This window comes from Pseudophryne corroboree, chromosome 2 (assembly GCF_028390025.1).
Source record: "Pseudophryne corroboree isolate aPseCor3 chromosome 2, aPseCor3.hap2, whole genome shotgun sequence".
In the NCBI taxonomy this organism is placed as follows: Eukaryota; Metazoa; Chordata; class Amphibia; order Anura; family Myobatrachidae; genus Pseudophryne; species Pseudophryne corroboree.
Genome location: NC_086445.1, coordinates 193010035 through 193030026, shown reverse-complemented (window position 1 = coordinate 193030026; position 19992 = coordinate 193010035). Strand labels below are relative to the sequence as shown.

The window sequence follows — 19992 nt, the reverse complement described above, 5'->3', positions numbered from 1 at the left end:
ATCTATCTATCTATCTATCTATCTATCTATCTATCTATCTATCTATCTATCTATCTATCTATCTATCTATCTATCTATCTAATCTATCTAATCTACAGAGCATTTTCCTATGTGGAATTCTGCCTTATCCTCTCTTCTACATATTCCTATTCTATTTATGTTTATGAGAGATCACTTTGCTCTGGAACGCACAGCAACACAGTACTGGCAATTCTTATAGCCCACAGTCTTTAATGTTTAAATATAATTGTTAATGCCTTACTAGCATACGTCATAAAGTTTTGTATTCCACTTCTTTCTATCTACAATTGCATTGCTGTTATTTAAAGAAAAGGTCTGCATACTGGGATCCGGTCTGAAGATCGACAGTGTCTAGGTCGACAATGGTTAGGTCGACCACTATAGGTCGACGTGGATGGAAGGTCGACAGGGTTTCTAGGTCGACATGTGCTAGGTCGGCAGGTCTAAAGGTCGACATGAGTTTTTCACTTTTTTTATTTGGATTTTTTCATATTTAATGATCCACGTGGACTACGATTGGCAAGGTAAAGTGTGCCGAGCAAAGCGGTAGCGGAGCGGAGGCACCATGCCCGAAGCATGGCGAGCGAAGCGAGCCATGCGAGGGGACGCGGTGCACTAATTTGGGATCCCGGTCACTCTACGAAGAAAACGACACAAAAACAAAACAAAACCTCATGTCGACCTTTAGACCTGTCGACCTAGCACATGTCGACCTAGAAACCCTGTCGACCTTCCATCCATGTCGACCTAGTGACTGTCGACCTATAGTGGTCGACCTAAACATTGTCGACCTAGACACTGTCGATTTGATGAACCACACCCCTGCATACTATATAACCATATAAAGGATACAGTTTTTTACAACAGTACTGTAAATGGCAGAGAAGCATATTTATTCTTAGGGCTCAATTTGTTGTACCCGTTAGTAGGAGTGGCTATATGCCACACTTATGTAGCTCCGGATTTACTGATTTTTGTTCACAGCTCCATAGGGCTGCATACAAAAAATTAGTGAGTCCTGGGTGAGATTGTGCCACGATGGCGTTTCTATGATTTTGCAATGCCAACTTGCCACCATTGCCCATAATTGAATTGACCCCTTAGTGTAAATAGAATTTCTGATCTACAGGGGAATGTCTGTAGGTATAGCCCAACCCCATGCTCTTGACTGGGGATTTTAACACTGGGGTATAATTTAGTATTTGGCTTCTTTTCCTCATACCATGGGACTGTAGAATATGAAAGGATATATTTTTGACAGATTCACAGCAATGAATTCTTTCATTGTGGATATCGTCTACGAGGGACTCGGACATATATTAGTTGGTGAAGTTATGACTGTACATGGAGTTTGTCATATAATGAGATATGTAATTAGAGAGTTTATGTCTTTATGTCTGTTTTTCTTATCATCTCTGCCTGTGTTACTTTAGTCACCCAAACACTTTGAAAAACTGTGAATCATAAATGAAACAGGTCTCCTGGCTTATGGATAGTTTTTTTTTCTTTTTTTTACTTTTTGTTTAAGAAATAATTATTAACCATAAAGACTCTTCATCAGTTTCCACCAGCTTCGAAAAGGCAACTCATCACGCCTCTCAAACTTTTACTAAATGGAGCTGCTCTTCCCTTGGCCACCAATACTAAACAGGGTTGTAGTAGAACTGGTAGATAAGCTGTTGTGAACCACATAGGTGATCCGGTATTATCCACCTTGAGCCCATGAAAATAGTAGTTATCACTGCATTGGCCCTCAGTTCGGGATCGGTATGAAATACCTCCAATCAAAATCCCGACGTTCAAAATCCCGACACCAATTGACCGATGGTCAAAATCCCGACAAGGTCAAAATACCGACATGGACAAAATACCGACATTTAAAATACCGACAAGGTCAAAATACCGACATGTAAAATGCTGACATGTCAAAATACCGACATGCTGTTTTTTGTGTGTGTATGTCGACATAAGTCAACATGGACACCATATATAGTGTACCGCGTCCCCTCGCATGGCTCGCTGCGCTCGCCATGCTTCGGGCACGGTGCCTCGCTGCGCTCGGCACACTATTATATTCCCCCTCCAGGTCCACTGGGATGGTAAAGTATGAAAAAGTCGGTTTCAATGAAAAAAAATCATGAAAAACTCATGTCGGTATTTTGACCTGTCGGCATTTTTACATGTCGGTATTTTGACCTTGTCTGTATTTTAAATGTCGGTATTTTGTCCATGTCGGGATTTTGACCTTGTCGGGATTTTGACCATCGGTCAATTGGTGTCGGGATTTTGAACGTCAGGATTTTGATTGGAGGTAAACTGACTGCATCCCCTCAGTCCAATGCGGGATCTTGCTCAGCCTGAGCCACCCAATATGAGGACCTGATATACAGTATATATGCTTCTTTATGGAACTTTGCTGCTAGAATAAATCTGTACTTTATTGACTTTTACACACACACACACACACACACACACACACACACGAAACACAAATAATCCAAGGTTAGGTACATATAGGGTAAATATAAGAGCATTGCAAAATAGCATAGTAACACAGCACAAATACAGTACACAACAGCTAACCATATATACAAACATTACTATAACACCACAGGCTTGGGGGTCTTTTTATGTGGCAGTGAAAAGCCCCGACACTTGTGCCCAGCTTCCGCCCTGTCACATGAGCAGGCGCTGGAGCGCAAGGCACTACTGTCACATGCGCAGTGAGAAGAAGACATATCGGACATTTATCAGAGTATGCCGCTGAACATGTAAGTTTGCATGACTACTAAACATTACTATACTATATTACATAGATATGATGCGATAATAGGATTTTAATTAACTACCGGTAAATCCTTTAAACTTCACACGTCAGATGCATTCACACATCACTCAAGCCCACTTATCTAATAAATAAAGACACAACAACCGTAATTTGGCGTGAAAGGGGTAAGCTTTTTATTTAGACTAAGAGGAAGGCCTATTAATTCTAAAACTAAAATGCAGAATTCCCTCTCTAACTAAGGTGGCGGGGAGAAGAACGGTTAAGCTTGATAAACCTAACATGGGTGAACAGTTCCTGAAAATCAAAAATTATATGACAAATTGAACAATAACAAGCATATGTGTTAGAGGGTCTTCTGCCCCAGATGTTCAGGGATTGGCCTCCTGCCTCCATCCCTGACATCGGAAATCCAAGCTCCATGGCCAGGGGTTGACCTTCTGCCACTACCCCTGACCACCACACCATTTTTAAGGACGGAGGTACACTCTGCCCCTACGGGCTAAAAAATTGGGCCACCGGCCCCAATATCCACATATGCTTACCAAATATCATATGGGCCCACCTGGTACAGTGGTTCCCATAAATAAATTATAGAAGTATAAAATTACCTCAAAAGTTCACCCGAACTTTCTAACATTAACCTCCTAAATTAATTTAAACTAACCGTTCAGAACCGGCCAACTGCCAAGTTACAAACCTGCCACCGCCACCAAACCTCAACAAGAAGGAACTCTACTGACCTAAATGGACCTCAATACACAAACCATGTCCTCCAAAAAATATACACATGCCAGCCGGTGACAAATGCACCCCATCGGACCAGGACTATGTCACTAGCGATCACCGACATTGAGATCACGACACTAAAAACCAGTATATGTAAGAACGGCCGACCATCCATAGAACCGATAACTCATATACAGAGGGGTCCACAGGTATCCCGGCTAGGTTGCTGCGCCTACGCACAACATGGTTTAATAACATAAACCCCTCGTACATTGCTCTCGGCTGCAATACAAAACAGAGAACAATACAGCAAGGGATAAGGTCGCTACAGCAGGGGATCAAGTCATTACAGCAGGGGATTAAGTCCGACTGCCCAGTCCCAGGTAATCCTCTGAAAAGTCAAGATAAACATGGACCCATCTGCATCTAAGAAATGGCCGGCCCACCACAGATGGATAACCAGTATATGTAAGAATGGCAGACCCACCATAGAAACAGCAGATCTAACCGCCGCCCTGCAATAGGAGTGTGTAAACGGTATCAATAAAGGAATTATAGGTAGCATGGGAAAAAGCTCTCTAACCCATGTAAGAATGGCCGACCATTCATAGAACTGGTAACCAGTATATGTAAGAATGGTCGACCCTCCATAGAAACTGCGGATCTAACCGCGGCCCTGTAATAGGAGTGTGTAAATGGGATCCATAACGGAAGTATAGGCAGCATGGGGAGGGGGGGGGGGGGGAAGAAGGTGAGTGGGTCGCCCAATTTGACTTGAGGCAAAAACACAAAACTTCCGTTACCCGGCAAAAGCCATAATTAAGACCAACGATAAAACAAAAATTCCTCAAGGCCCCCGCAATCGCAAAGTGCAACTGCGACGAGTGGCTAATCCTCAAACGGGTGCACTGGCAGGAAAAGGCCTGATATAGCATCTGCTGCACCAAACCTCCCCCTACCCAGTGCCCGGATATTGACTTCGGACCAACCCGCCACAGCGGCCGCAGAAGCAGCACCGATGCGGAAAGAGTGAGTCCCATAGTCGCCCGGAGATAGACCCAGGTCCAAAATACAACGCCCCTAGTCAATGGGGAGCCGTCACATGGACGAGCCACCCATCAGGCGAGGGAGGCCGTGCAAACCCGAATAAGCCCGGGACGCGATGCTGGACAAATGCCCCGCTCGCGAGCCCGACCCACTCAAACCCACAGCCCCTGAGCTACTTGTGTGGGTTGTAGACTCCGTCTCATGCTACCACTAGAGTGAAAGCACCCCCTGCTTTCAAAAGTGACCAAAACATCAGCCAGAAAGCATAGTAGCTGAGAAGTGGTCTGTGGTCACCACCTGCAGAACAACTCCTTTATTGGGGGTGTCTTGCTAATTGTCTATAATTTCCACCTGTTGTCTATTCCATTTGCACAACAGCATGTGAAATTGATTGTCAATCAGTGTTGCTTCCTAAATGGACAGTTGATATTGGTACAATCCCTTCCCTGGTGTACAGTCATGCATCTGAATATGCAAGCAGTGAGATGTCCACTTTTAGCTTCTTTACACATTGTTAACCCGCGCCTGGTGAGTCTTAAAAACCATGGCCCTCATTCCGAGTTGATCGGTCGGTATTTTTCATCGCATCGCAATGAAAATCCGCTTAGTACGCATGCGCAATATTCGCACTGCGACTGCGCCAAGTAATTTAACAATGAAGATAGTATTTTTACTCACGGCTTTTTCATCGCTCCGGCGATCGTAATGTGATTGACAGGAAATGGGTGTTACTGGGCGGAAACACGGCGTTTTATGGGCGTGTGGATGAAAACGCTACCGTTTCCGGAAAAAACGCAGGAGTGGCTGGAGAAACGGAGGAGTGTCTGGGCGAACGCTGGGTGTGTTTGTGACGTCAAACCAGGAACGACAAGCACTGAACTGATCGCACAGGCAGAGTAAGTCTGAAGCTACTCTGAAACTGCTAAGTAGTTTGTAATCGCAATATTGCGAATACATCGGTCGCAATTTTAAGAAGCTAAGATACACTCCCAGTAGGCGTAGGCTTAGCGTGTGTAACTCTGCTAAATTCGCCTTGCGACCGATCAACTCGGAATGAGGGCCCATGTTAGATGCAGAACCTCTGACAGATTATGCCCTCCAATATTAGTGATTAAGCATCTGATTTTGCAACCACTTCAATGGCACTCTACGTGTGCGTCTGAATTGCCACCTCCCAGTCAATTCCCAGTTGGTTATCACTCAGTTTTTTCCTATATGTATTATATATATATATATATATATATATATATATATAAAGAAGGGGGGGGGGGGGCGTCAGCGACCAACAGTGTCAATTAGATTTCAATTAAGTATGAAGAAGTAGCAGGATACGTTCCGATAAAAAGATAAAATTACATTTATTTATAAAAAGGGTTTAAGATATCAAAAGTATGGGATACAATTAAAATTACATCAAAAAAGAGCTAAAAGGTATAAAACAGTACAAAATATGTAAATACAGAGCAAAAATCTAATAGGATAAGAGAAAGGTGCTTGATGAAGTCTGATGGACGAAACGCGTTGGGTGTACCTCTAACTGACCCTCCATTTTTAAGATAAGCACCTTTCTCTTATCCTATTAGATTTTTGCTCTGTATTTACAGGTATTGTATTGTTTTATACTTTTTAGCTCTTTTTTGATGTAATTTTAATTGTATCCAATACTTTTGATATCTTAAACCCTTTTTATAAATAAATGTAATTTTATCTTTTTATCGGAACGTATCCTGCTACTTCTTCATACTTAATTTAAATCTAATTGACACTGTTGGTCGCTGACGCCGCCACCCCCCCTTCTTTATTTCTAAATCCAAGGCAGCTTATCACTGCCTGAATCTATTTGGGGGCTGGCTGACACCTTATATTCATTAGGGGGTGTCCACGGTTGAGTATATTACCTTAACCCTACATTTACTGTATTCGCATACACCTGTGGCGCCCCTATTTCATTATATATATATATATATATATATATATATATATACTGGGTCAACTTAGTCCCCATCCCCCCGTTCTGCCCTGTCCAGACGACCGCCCCTCCTCCTTTCCTCCTTTGTCCAACCCCACCCCATCTATCCACCATTCCTGATCTAATATCTTCTCAATATAGCTATTATTAAAAAGGAAAAGTAATTTTTTTTAATTTATTTTTTAAGTATAGAAAGGTTTCACATTCATGACTTCACTAAGCGAAGTGTAGCCTCTTCAGTAGAGAGGCTTCACATTTACATCATCATTAAGGGCCCTTTTCCTTTTCTTTTATATTAGGTTATGTTAACATGGCGTGTTTCTCTTTGTTCATTTGTAGGTTTTTCACATTACCCTGTAGATATAAGCGAAGAGGGGAAGGATATTGAGGTTTTTCAAGGTAGGCGCTAGTCATACCCCATAGCACAGACCACACCCCAACAACATCAACCCCCCCCCCACCCCCCCACATCACTAGTCACACCTCCACAGATTTTTAACATCCCCTGCAGCGGCATAAAATAGGCCCTTCGTAAATTTCAGCTCCCTGCCCATGTGGACCTTAATCTGCACTGTGTCTTATGCTGATTTATTTTCAGTATGTTATGCGATTTGTTTGGTTAATTGAATCCATGTATTTCTTTTTCTGTTCAATTATACTTATAGTTATGTACTGTATACTGTTTTCTTTTTTGCCTTTTATGATATGTCCTACCAAGGGATTTATTCATGTAGAACAGCCGTGGCCAACGCGTGGCTCTTGAGCCGCATGCGGCTCTTTCTTTATTCAAATGTGGCTCCCAACACTCAAAGTCACCTGACCACGACAGATCCTGGAAACCGGTACACTCCAGCATGACACACAGCAGCACTACGGCGACTGAAAACTGAGGGAGCCATATACTAGGCTGTAGTGACATATGAGGGTGGGCTGGAGTGACACAAGGGAGAGATGGCTGGAGTGACACAGAAGGATCCTGGCAGGAGAGACATAATGGGGGAGCTGACTTGAGTAATAAAGGAGGGTGCTGGCAGGAGTGACACAGGAAGGTGCTGGCAGGAGTGACACAATGGGGAGCAGGCAGGAGTGACACAGGAGGATACTAGCAGGAGTGATACATTCACACATGGGCTGACTGGAGTGACACATGGAGGAGCTGAAGTGTATTATGTGAATATGGCTGTTTCAATATACGTTATGTGGATCTGGATTGTGTAATTATTTTATGTGTAAGTGTCTTTTTTAATGTATTTTTTATTGTTGGCTCTGGCTTTAAAATTTATTTTATATGGATCTGGCATTTTCATTGTATTTTATACCAGAGGTGTGGCCTAGCAGGCACAAGGCCACACCCCATTTTTGCACACGCGCCTTCGGCTTGATGTCGGCTCTTGACGTACCTAACAAGATTTGTTGGCTGTCTCTGACTGGTTGGCCACCCCTGATGTAGAACATGAAGTGGGTACCGACATATCACTATATTGCGCTTACATCCTAGAGGATGCTGAGGTCCACATTAGTACCATGGGCTATAGACGGGTCCACTAGGAGCCACTGGCACTTTAAGAGTTTGAGAGTGTGAGCTGGCTCCTCCCTCTATGCTCATCCTACCAGACTCGGTTTAGAAAATGTGCCCGGAGGAGCCGGTCACAGCTAGGGGAGCTCCATAGGAGTTCTTTTAGTTTTATTATTTTTAATAGAGTTTAGGCACAGGGAGGCTGCTGGCAACAGCCTCCCTGCTTTGAGGGACTAAGGGGAGGGGGGGGGGGAGTAGTGTCTGCCCTGCGGGGTCTGAGCCACTATCTCCGCTGACAGGACACTGAGCTCCTGAGGGGATCGAACGTTCCCCGCCACAGGGGATCGCTCACCACAGCAGCATGCCGCCACCCCCTTACAGGGCCAGAAGATATGTGGCGAGTTAGTCACCGGCCCCCATGGCAAGCGGGGAGCCGGTGTGAAGATGGCGGCAACAGGTTATGGAGCGCAGTACTAACTGCACTCCTGGGCTCAGCGGTACATGGTGCGGCGCTGTGAGGGGCGCCCTGAGCCAGCACCTACACCCTACACTGACCTCCAAGCCTGTCAGGATCCCAGGATCACTGCCAGCACAATTCCTCAGGCCAGTATAATCTTCAGAAGAGCAGGAAGACAGCGCCATTAAAGGGGGCGGGGCTTCTCCTCAGAGCGGACCCAGCAGTGTTCAGTGCCATTTTCCTGCCTGCAGAAGCACTGACAGGGAGAGCTGTCCCTCCAGATCAACCTCAGCTGCCTTGTATGGTACCACTCCAGGATGTTGTAGAAGGGGGGGTGGGGGTGGGAGGCTGTGTAAAGTCTGTGTAGCCTATTAAGGTACACAGACAGCGCTGGTAGTGTTATTAGTTCTACCTTAAAAAGCGCTGTGTGTGGGTTGGCTCCAATCTCTGTGTCTCACTGTAGCATGCTTGGGGGTAGGGGGGGAGAACTGTGTCTGAGTGTGTGTGTGTGTGTGTGTGTGTGTGTGTGTGTGTGTGTGTGTTCTCAGGAGGGATCCATTCCATGTACACAGGATTGTAATGCTTTGTCTCAGATTCCCATTGTTGACGCTAATGCTGAGACTGAGGTGTTGAAGAGGTGTTGAAGAAGTCTATGGCAGTTTAGTCAGGCTCTGTCCCTACTCCTGCAAAATCTACTAGCATGTTCCCATAGAAACGTGCACTTGCCCTAATCATGCAAGATGACACGAATACCTATTCTGATACTGCAGACGGTGATGGGGAAGGCTGAGGGGGGCGGCATCCCTTGCTAAGGGGGTGCAGCTCATGATTGAGGCCATTAGAGATGTGTTAAATATTAATGACACCACACTTGAGCAGGTTGAGGAGGCTTACTTCACTGACAATAAGAAAGCCTCGCTAACCTTCCCTGCATCTAAATAATTAAACGCCATTTTGAATAATCCTGGGAAAACCCGGAGAAAAAAATTCCAGATCCCAAAAAGGGTTCTGGTTGCTTTTGCCTTCCCTGAGGAAGATAGGAAAAAAATGGGTTTACCCACCCATTGTGGACGCATCTGTCTCCAGACTGTCTAAAAAGGTAGTTTTTACCTGTCCCTGGATCTACTGCGTTAAAAGAACCGTCTGATCGGAAAATTTACACTACACTTAAATCCATTTACACTGCTTCAGGAGTAGCGTTAAGACCCACTACCGCCTGTGCATGGATTTCTCAAGCCATAGTAAAGTGGTCAGCCACATTATTAGAGGATTTGGATACAATGGATAGAAGTGACATTGAATTGTTTTTACGTAACATACAGGATTCTTCAAGGTTCATGGTGGAATCCATGAAGGAACTGGGAACCCTGACTGCACGGATATCTTCCATGTCGGACTCAGCCCGCAGGGGACTCTGGCTATGCCAATGGTCTGCAGACTCGGAATCCAGGAGAAGTGTGGAGAACCTACCCTACACAGGTTAGGCTCTATTTGGGGAAACGTTGGGTGCGTGGATTTCCACATGCACCTTTCCTTCACTATGCTACACCTTCTACGAAGAATCCGTTTTCTTCAGATGTGCCGCAGTCCTTTTCCGACCGCTAAAGTAAAAATGTCCAAGCCTCCTACCACTTTCTTTAGAGGTGGTTGGGCAAAATCCAAAAAGCCTGCACCCGCAGGCTCCCAGGACCAGAGACCTTCTTCTGGTTGGTCCTCCTCAGCATGACGGTGGACCTAAAAGCCTGGAGGATGGGCTGATGGGTGCAAGACTCAGATGTTTTAGACACGTCTGGGTGTCGTCCGGCCTGGATCCCTGGGTACAAGATATTGTGTCCCAGGGGTACAGACAGGAGTTTCAAGAACCCCCAGGCTTGCCAACTTTGCTGGCAGACAGGGCTATCCCACAGGAAGCCATCCTAAAATTGGAAAAGTGACAGATCATTGTCCCAGTTCCACCTCATATGCGAAACAAGGGTTATTATTCAAACCTTTTAGTGATACCGAAATCGGATGGTTCGGTCAGACCAATTTTGAATTTGAAATCATTGAACCCTTACCTAAGGGTGTTCAAATTTAAAATGGAGTCTCTCGAGCAGTGATTTCAGTTCTGGAGGAGGGAGAATTTCTGGTATCTCTGGATATCAAGGATGCGTACCTCCACATTCCGATTTGGCTGACGCACCAGGCTTATTTCAGATTTGCACTGTTGGACAGTCACTATCAATTTCAGGCACTGCCATTCGGCCTCTCCACAGCACCGAGGGTGTTCACCAAGATGATTTTGGAGATAATGGTTCTCCTCCGCAGACAAGGAGTGAACATAATCCCATATCTGGACGATCTGCTCATAAAGGCATCGTCCAGGGAGAAGTTGTTTCAGTCCATTGTTCTCACGACTCATCTCAGGGAACACGGGTGGATCCTGAACCTTCCAAAACGCATTTGGAGCCGACCAGGGGGTTGTCTTTTCTGGGAATGATTTTCGACACGGAAGTGCAAAGGGTGTTTCTCCCAGAGGAGAAAGCATTGGTGATACAAACAATGGTCCGGGATGTCCTGAAGCCAGCCTGGGTTTCAGTTCATCAGTGCATTCGCCTTCTGGGGAAGATGGTGGCCTCTTTAGAGGTTCTACAGTACGGAAGGTTTCATGTTTGACCCTTCCAACTGGATCTCCTGGACAAGTGGTCGGGATCTCATCTTCACATACGCCAGAGAAAACGTCTGTCACCGAAAGCCAGGATTTCCCTCCTCTGGTGGGCACAACTACCTCACCTTGTGGAGGGATTCAGGACTGGATCCTTCTAACCACGGATGCGAGTCTCCGGGGCTGGGGTGCAGTCACTCAGGGGGGTAACCTTCTAAGGTAGGTGGTCAAGCCTGGAGTCCAGCCTTCCATAAACATTCTGGAACTAAGAGCCGTCTACAACGGTCTTCTCCAAGCGGCCCATCTTCTGCGAGATCGAGCCATTCGGGGGGAAGAACAAAGAGCAGAGCTGCATTGTCAGCGGTAACAAGAATCATCCTCTGAGCAAAAACACGCATTGGCGATGTCAGCAATCTTCATTCTGGGAGTAGACAACTGGGAAGTGGACTTCCTCAGCAGACACGATCTCCATCCAGGAGAGTGGGGACTCCATCCGGAGGTGTTCAAGGAGGTAACAGATCTTTAGGGTGTACCTCAAAAAGACATGATGGCCTCTCATCTCAACAAGAAGCTTCGGCATTATTGTTCCAGGTCGAGGGACCCACAAGCCATGGCGGTGGACGCCCTAATGACTCCGTGGGTGTTCCTGTCTTGTATGATGTAAAAAAATAGGGGTGCTGTGAAAATAAATGTACACTGAGCCTGTCTTGCATGCTACAAAATTACAGGGGAATTGTTAAAATACAGGGGTGCTGGGCACCATCCTGCATTCTGTAAAAATACAGGGGTGCTATGAAAATAAATGTACACTGGCCCTATCCTGTATGCTGTAAAAATACAGGGGAGCTGTGAAAATAAATGTACACTGGCCCTGTCTTGTATTATGTAAAAATACAGGGGTGCTGTGAAAATAAAGGGGCATTGTTCTGTGTGCTGTAATAATAAGGTGGTGCTGTCCAGTGAAATGGAGAACAAAAACTTGGAGGAAAAAATAGTGAAAGGTCAGGAACCACTTCCAGTTCCTAGTACTAATGCTGAAGCTGGTGTTGCCAGCAGTCATGACATTGACAATGCAATTTCATCAATGTTGTCTGCTAAGGCCAATGCCCAATGTCATAGAGGGCATGTAAAATCCAAGAAGCAAAAATGAAGAACTAAAAAAAGAAAATAAATTATCTGATAAGAAATGTAAAATTTACAATATGCCATTCATGACACAAAGTGGCAAGAAAAGGCTAAGGCCTTGGCCTATGTTCATGACTGGTGGTTCAGCTTCTCATGAAGATGGAAGCCCTCCTCCCTCTCAAAAAATAAAAAAATAAAGCTTATTAAAGCACAGGAAAAAACAACTATGCATTCAGAGATATCACAAATCCCCAGGGAGAGTTCAAGTGTGTCCGCGGTAGCGATGTCTAGGCCTGACCTTCCCAAGACTGTCTGAGAAGAGACATTTGCATGCCCCCTGCAAGTGCTGGGAGGAGCACCGCCAGTCCAGTTGCTGATATTGAGATTGAGGATGTCACTGTAGAAGTACACCAGGATGAGGAGGATATTGGTGTAGCTGGCGCTGAGGAGGAAGTTGACGATGAGGATTCTGATGGTGATGTGGTTTGTTTGAATAAGGCACCAGTGGAGACAGTTGTTGGCAATGGGATGAAAAAGCCCATTGTCATGTCTGGGCAAAATACCAAAAAAGCCATCTCTTCGATGTGGAATTATTTCTCCACAAATCCGGACAACAGGTTTCAAGCCATCTGTTGCCTTTGTCAATTCATAATAATTAGGGGTAAGGACGTTAACGACCTAGGAACATCCTCCCTTAAACGTCACCTGCAGTGCATTCATCATAAGTCATTGATGTGGTTTGTTTGAATAAGGCACCAGTGGAGACAGTTGTTGGCCATGGGATGAAAAAGCCCATTGTCATTCCAAAATGACCAAAATACCAAAAAATCCACCTCTTTGGTGTGGAATTATTTCTCTGTGAGGATGAGGATGTAAACACTGAAGGGGAAGTGGAATCGGAGGATGAGGACGATATCTTGTCTCTGTAGGGCCAGTTTGTGCAAGGAGAGATTCATTGTTTCTTTTTTGTGGGGGCCCAAACAAACCAATCATTTCAGCCACAGTCGTGTGGCAGACCCTGTCGCTGAAATGATTGGTTTGTTAAAGTGTGCATGTCCTGTTTATACAACATAAGGGTGGGTGGCCAAAGTCAGTCAGACTCAGAATAAACATAAACATAATCCATTGCAACTGCCGGAGAAAACTAGATTTTCCAAAGACACCTATGTCTATATGTCTGCTATATAATTCCAGGGGTACCCTGTCTGAACCTGCTCATCTACATATTTTAGTGTGCACTGTGTACCCAGCATTAGAGAGAGGTTCTTCTCAATTATTTCATGAGAGGGATTTAAATGAATGGCTCCAATTAGTCAGCCTTAATTTTGATTTCTTATTAATGTTCCACATTTTGGGATGATTTACAAGATGCACATTTGTTGTACAGGGTTCTTTTTCCTTTATTTTGTAAATGTTTTCTGCTTTAATAATTGTACAATGTAAGGGCTGCGTAGGGTTATCGCAATACATTGCGGTGTTAGAAGAACAGAGTGTCGGTGATCTTGCATTGCATCAGCTTTCCATTGCACTGCAGCACTAGATGGGTCAGGAGCTCCTGTGAGGCACAAACAGTTACTGAATAAGGCCCATTATGGAGTGTCATGCTGGCTTACAGCCAGGAAGATGTCTGGCTTGCCAAGCTGAGGCATCTGCCACAAATTATGTCAATAAAAATGCAATAAAAAAATGGAAAAAAAGAAACCCATGAAATTTTCACAAAATAAGTCTCCAGACTCTGTAGAGGCGAAAATATCCAATCTTGATCCTGTGGTATACACTAGTTTATTTGCATCCAAGCATTAAAACCGAGATTATCTTAATCCCTGAAAATGGAGAAGGGGGTACAAATTTTGAAGGCTTTGGCCTCTAGTTTTTCAGTTTGTCAGTAATGTGGTAATTATATATTTGCTTGGTTAAAGTCCTTTCCATTCCACACCAATATAGGAGTGGATGTGAAAGCCTGTGTGTTGTTCCTGATTGCGTGTGCCTCTCTAATTTTTAAATACCTTCTTGACATTTTCTCTTCCTCTTGCTTCTTTTCATAACGTGAAAAGTCATCAAAGAAGGAGACAATTCCATCTTGCGCCTCTTTTTTTTTTTTTTCCTCTTTACATTATGTGCTTTTTGGGGCCTAGTTTTTAAAACTGCCATCCTGTCTGCCACTGCAGTGCCACTCCTAGACGGGCCAGGTGTGTGTGCCGCCTACTTGTGTCGCTTAGCTTAGTCACCCAGCTACCTCGGTGCAACCTTTTGTCCTGATAACAATATTGTGAGGTGTGAGGTGTTCAGAATAGACTGGAAATGAGTGGAAATGAATGTTATTGAGGTAAATAATACTGTAGGATCAAAATACCCCCAAATTCTGTGATTTTAGCTGTTTTTATGTTTAAAAAAAAAACATTCAAAACCAAAACCCGAAAGGGTGGTTTTGGCAAAACCAATCCAGATCCAAAACACAAACGGAGATCCAAAACCAAAACACAAAACCCGAAAAGTGTCCGCCACACATCTTTTTTTTTTTTTTTTATATTAAATTTTTATTGAGTTTTCATACAAATTATAATTACAATTACATTTAAATTGGTCAATGAGAAATAAAACACAAAAGGGGGGAGAAGACATGTACACAACAGAACTAATAAAGACAGGGGGGAGGAAGGGTGGATATCAGGGACATCTTAATACAACAATGAAATCAGAATATGATGAAGGGGAAGAGGTCTGAAGCCCGTAGCAAGTTAGGGGCCATCTTGGATCGGGGAATTAAGCACAGAAAGGTCAGGTAGGTCAGTTAAGGCCCCGGATATATCCATTTGGCCCGATCTCTCCCTGTATAGGGACCACTTACACCATTTCTTTCTCATAGTGGGTGTCCCTGGGGAATAATCGCCCCCTGCGGTTTCAAACACATAGTGTTGATGAACTTTTTGTTCTATCATCGATAAATTGGGGACGACCGCCGATTTCCATTTGGAGGCAATGGCGGCCTTAGAGGCTATAAGAATGTGGCCTAAAAGATATCTGTCACAATTGGACAATTCGCCACGGTAATAGTGAAATAGTGCCAATAGGGGGTCAGGTATGAGGACTACTCCCAAAACCTGGGAAATGAAAAGGAACACCTCCCTCCATAGCGACCGGATTGCCGGGCATAACCAAAAAATATGAAGGATATCTCCCACCATCCCACAGTTCCTCCAGCAACTAGCGGAGACCTCAGGCCAAATCTTATGCAAACGTTCCGGTGTAAAATATACCCTATGGACCAATTTGTAATACATTTCACAGTGATTTACACATTTAGAAATTTTAAAGCAAGATTGAAAGACAGCTCTCCATACATCTTCGGTGAAGACCGCAGGGAGGTCTTTTTCCCATTTAGTCTGTGAGGGGAATACCCCATGCCGGGACTCAGTCACAAGATATTGGTACCATCTGGAGATGCCTCCCCTATTTCCGCTAGGCAACAGAAGAGACATCAGCAATTTAGGGACGCCAACATGGGGGACTCGGTTGGGAGAACAACTTTGGAGCCAATGCCTCATCTGCAGATATTTATGAAAGTCTTGTTTAGGTACCTGAAATTGTTCTTGGAGTAGGGAAAAAGGGACTAAAACACCGTCTCGAAGGACATCCTGCAGGGAGGAGAGGCCCATGTCCCGCCAATGGTGTAAGTGTAAGTCTGGGATCAAGGTGGCTATGGCGTGGAGAGACAGTTGGGGGGAGGGTAGAGCCCCGGCAGGGAGGGATTTAAGAACGGTTCTCCATGCTAACAACGTTGCTTGGACCGCTGAATATTCAGCAACTCTGGGAGGGATAGAAATGGTAGGCAACCAAAACAAGTCCGACAGTATAAAGGGGGATATAGCACTCCGTTCCAAGGATACTCATGGTTTAGGGGTGTCTTGGGTGAACCAATCTCTGGCCTGGGCGAGTAAACAAGCATTATGATATCTCTCTAAATCTGGGTATGCCACTCCCCCATCACACCTCGGAGCAATCAAGGTGGATTTCGCTATTCTCGGTTTTGAGCCCCCCCCACACATAATTGGATAGCAATCTGTTAAATCTATCACAGATATCTTTAGGGAAGGTCCTGGGGGTGGTACGGAAAAGATACATCAGTTTAGGTAAGAGAACCATCTTCGCAGCTGCCACTCGTCCAACCCAGGAGACCTCCTGCATCATCCAGTCTTTAATAAATAGCTCAAATGTTCGATAGAGGGGGTCGTAATTACATCCCATTAAGTCCCGCCCTCTGGATATATGCACACCTAAATATTTAAGCGACCTGAGTTGCCATGCGTACTTGTAATCTTTCTTTAGACGCCTAAGAGCGCTATCAGAAACATTCAAAGGGAGGGCCTCAGTCTTAGTAGTATTCAGCTTGTAGTAAGATACCGCTGCATATGAGTCTAAGAGAGAGTGTAAATGTGGTAGAGACGATTCAGGCTCACTAAGGCATACTAAAATATCGTCAGCAAAAAGACAAATGTTATGGTGCATCCCTCCCACCACTGGACCAACAATGGAGTCCAGCGCCCTAATTCGCTCCGCCAGGGGTTCAATAGCCAGCACAAAGATGAGGGGTGATAAGGGGCAACCCTGACGAGTCCCATTAGTGATATTGAATGTAGATGAATTGCAACCATTGGTGAAAACCGAAGCCGAGGGCGAGGAGTACAGAGCCAAAATGGAGTCGAGTATCCTACCCGCAAATCCAAAGCAGCCCAGGGTGGCCCGTAAATAGTCCCAGTGGAGCCTATCAAATGCTTTTCTGCATCGAGAGAAAGGAGCAAGAGAGGTTCGCCTCGGGTCTGGCAGCGTTCAATCAAATTGATAACCCTACGTGTGTTATCTGACGCTTGCCGTCCCAAAACAAAACCCACCTGGTCAGGGTTTATCAAACTAGATAAGAGTGGGGATATCCTATTTGCAACCATCTTAGCGAACAACTTACGGTCAGTGTTCAGCAATGCTATTGGACGATAGTTCTGGACCACTGCAGGGGATTTACCCGGCTTAGGGATGGTAACTATCCGGGCCTCTAACATCTCTTTCGGGAAACATGTGGAGTCCGAGGCTTCATTGAAAACTGACATTAAAAGTGGGGCAAGAGTTGGTTTAAAGGTTTTGTAAAAGTTAGAGGGATACCCATCTGGGCCAGGGGCCTTATTTACTGGGCAGGAATCAATAACCGCCTCGACTTCCTTGAGTTCCCAGGGCGAACTAAGGGATTCGCGGGTCTGAGAGTCAATAGTGGGGAGCGACAACCCCTCTAAAAACCCAGCGATATCTACCAAAGAGGGCTGAGGGGTATCAGGATCATCTCTGAGGTTGTACAGCTGCGAGTAATATTCAGCAAACGCATTAGCTATCTCCACCGGATCGATCACTTTAACTCCCGAAGATGTATGGACAGCCTGTATACGTTCCTTAGCTCTACGTCCTCTTAGTTTACGCGCCAGCAAACGTCCCGCTCTGTTACCAAGTCTATAGTATTGTTGATTGAGTCGCTGCAAGTTACGATGAACTTCAGATAAAGCAAATGTATTCACCTTGTCATGGGCAGCAAGGAGTCGCTTAAAGAGGGCTTTATTATCAGGGCTACTTTTATGTGCAGATTCCAGTCGGGCAGCCTCTCTTTCGGCCGAGGCGTGTCTGCTTCTATACTCACGTTTGAGTCTAGCCGCTATTTGGATTGCAGAGCCTCTAACCACGGCTTTCAGAGAACACCAATGGGTGAAAACGGTTGTATCCGTGGGACAATTAGTAGCTAGATATGACTCTAAAGATTGCTGGATGGCCTGGCGAGCCTCAGGGCGGGCTAAAAGATACGGGCCTAGTCTCCAGGGGCCATGGGGGACCACCCTCTTATCGGCATCCCAAACTACAACAAGTGGCGAGTGATCTGACCAAGACATAGGTAATATGTCCACCTTACTGATAGCTGCTAACATCCACTTATCCACTAATGCTAAGTCTATCCTAGAGTACGAGCTATGCACGTGGGAAAAGAAAGTGTAATCCCGTTCTGCAGGGTGTTTGGCTCTCCATACATCATACAATGCATACTCAGCTAACAATTGACCAAATTTGCCTGAGGGATCCTGGGTCGGACTGCTGCGAAGAGCTCTGGTTGGACGAGAGCGATCCCTATTGGGGTCCAGCACCATGTTGAAGTCTCCAAGGATCAACAGGGCTCCTCTAGTATGCTCCTGAAGAATTCTACAAAAGGTTCTAAGAAATGCTATTTGTTTGGTATTAGGCGCGTAACAAGAGACCAGAGTGGTCTCTACATTATCTAGCCGACCCACTAAGATTAAAAATCTCCCGTCAGGATCTTCATATTTAGAGGACAGAACAAATGGGCAGTGTTGTGCTATAAGGAGAGCCACGCCAGCTTTCTTGGCGGGTCCATTTGCAGTATAGCAAAGGGGGTAACGTGAATTAGTGAAGAGGGGGGGGTTTGACTCTGAAAATGGGTCTCCTGTACTGCTACCACATGTGCCTTAAGCTTATGAAAATAATTCAAGGCTACTCTTCGTTTTTGGGGAGAGTTAAGCCCTTTGGCATTAATGGAGACTATCTTCACCATATTCAACTACAAGTAGAACCGATGACTCCAATGACCAATATCTGTGTTGAAACCGATATACCTGATGGGAGGGGGGAAAAACATAGGAGAACATGAGGGGAAACATAAAACAAAAAAACAAACAAAACAAAACTAAATTGATCTCCCATGAGATCACAGCCAGTCGCCATACTGTGGCGACTGTGTAGGCTAAAGGAGGGGTTAGTGGCATAACTCCCACCCACCGCCATTCTATTTTACTATAAACCAAAGAATATAGGAACGTCTTGTTAACATAGGAGCAGATGAATGCACATATGTGCACACGGACCCTTAAGAACAAATAAGGCGGAACAAAAACGTTCCAACATGGGAACAGAACATATAAATCTAACATTAGAACATTAGAACCAGTCCAGCGACTCGTACTGCGTGTCAAACTCTTAAACTATCCCAACAGGCCGACATTAATATAAACATTTATGTCCGGGGAGGCGCCAGGCACAGCATCCCAAAGAGGGGGCAACTAATAAAGCAGCGTGAGTAATCAGTTAAATTTTTCCAAAACATGGACACATCTCCCGCTATACTCAGCGCCTCCCCCGACACACCACGGCCCCTCGTAGGGGTGAAGGCAACATTGACCTAACATACCCCTTTATCTGGAGAGTCACTGGAGTCATAACAGTAGGAACATAACCGCTATATAAGGTATCCCACCCAAAGCAGGCATCCTCACTTCACCGACGACCAGTCCTGCTGAAGTCGCCGGGGGGAGGAGTCCGCAGTGGGTTCTGCAATATTCCACGACTTAAGCAACTTTTCTCCTTCTTCTGCAGTAGAGATAGAGACAGTGGAGCCATCTCGATGAATCAGCAGCTTGGTGGGGAAACCCCAGCGGTATGGGATATCAGCCTTTCTGAGGGCCGCTGTGATCTGATGAAATGATCGCCGTTTGTAGAGGGTGGCTGCGGACAGGTCGCCAAAGAGTTGAAGTCCTTGAAGGGCTGAAGATGTATCCAACGTCGGTCTAGATGCTTTCAGTAAGGCCTCTTTAACATGAAAGTAGTGCATCTTCATTAGGACGTCTCTAGGTGCATCGCCTGGGGCCGCTCTGGCCTT

At 45.1% G+C, this 19992-nt stretch overlaps 1 protein-coding gene across 1 annotated transcript in view; it reads left to right on the top strand.

The window, feature by feature from the left end:
- Positions 1 to 19992, top strand: part of GPR84 (G protein-coupled receptor 84) — a 101234-nt gene that overhangs the window by 45796 nt on the left and 35446 nt on the right. The gene's annotated exons all lie outside the window — the stretch shown is intronic.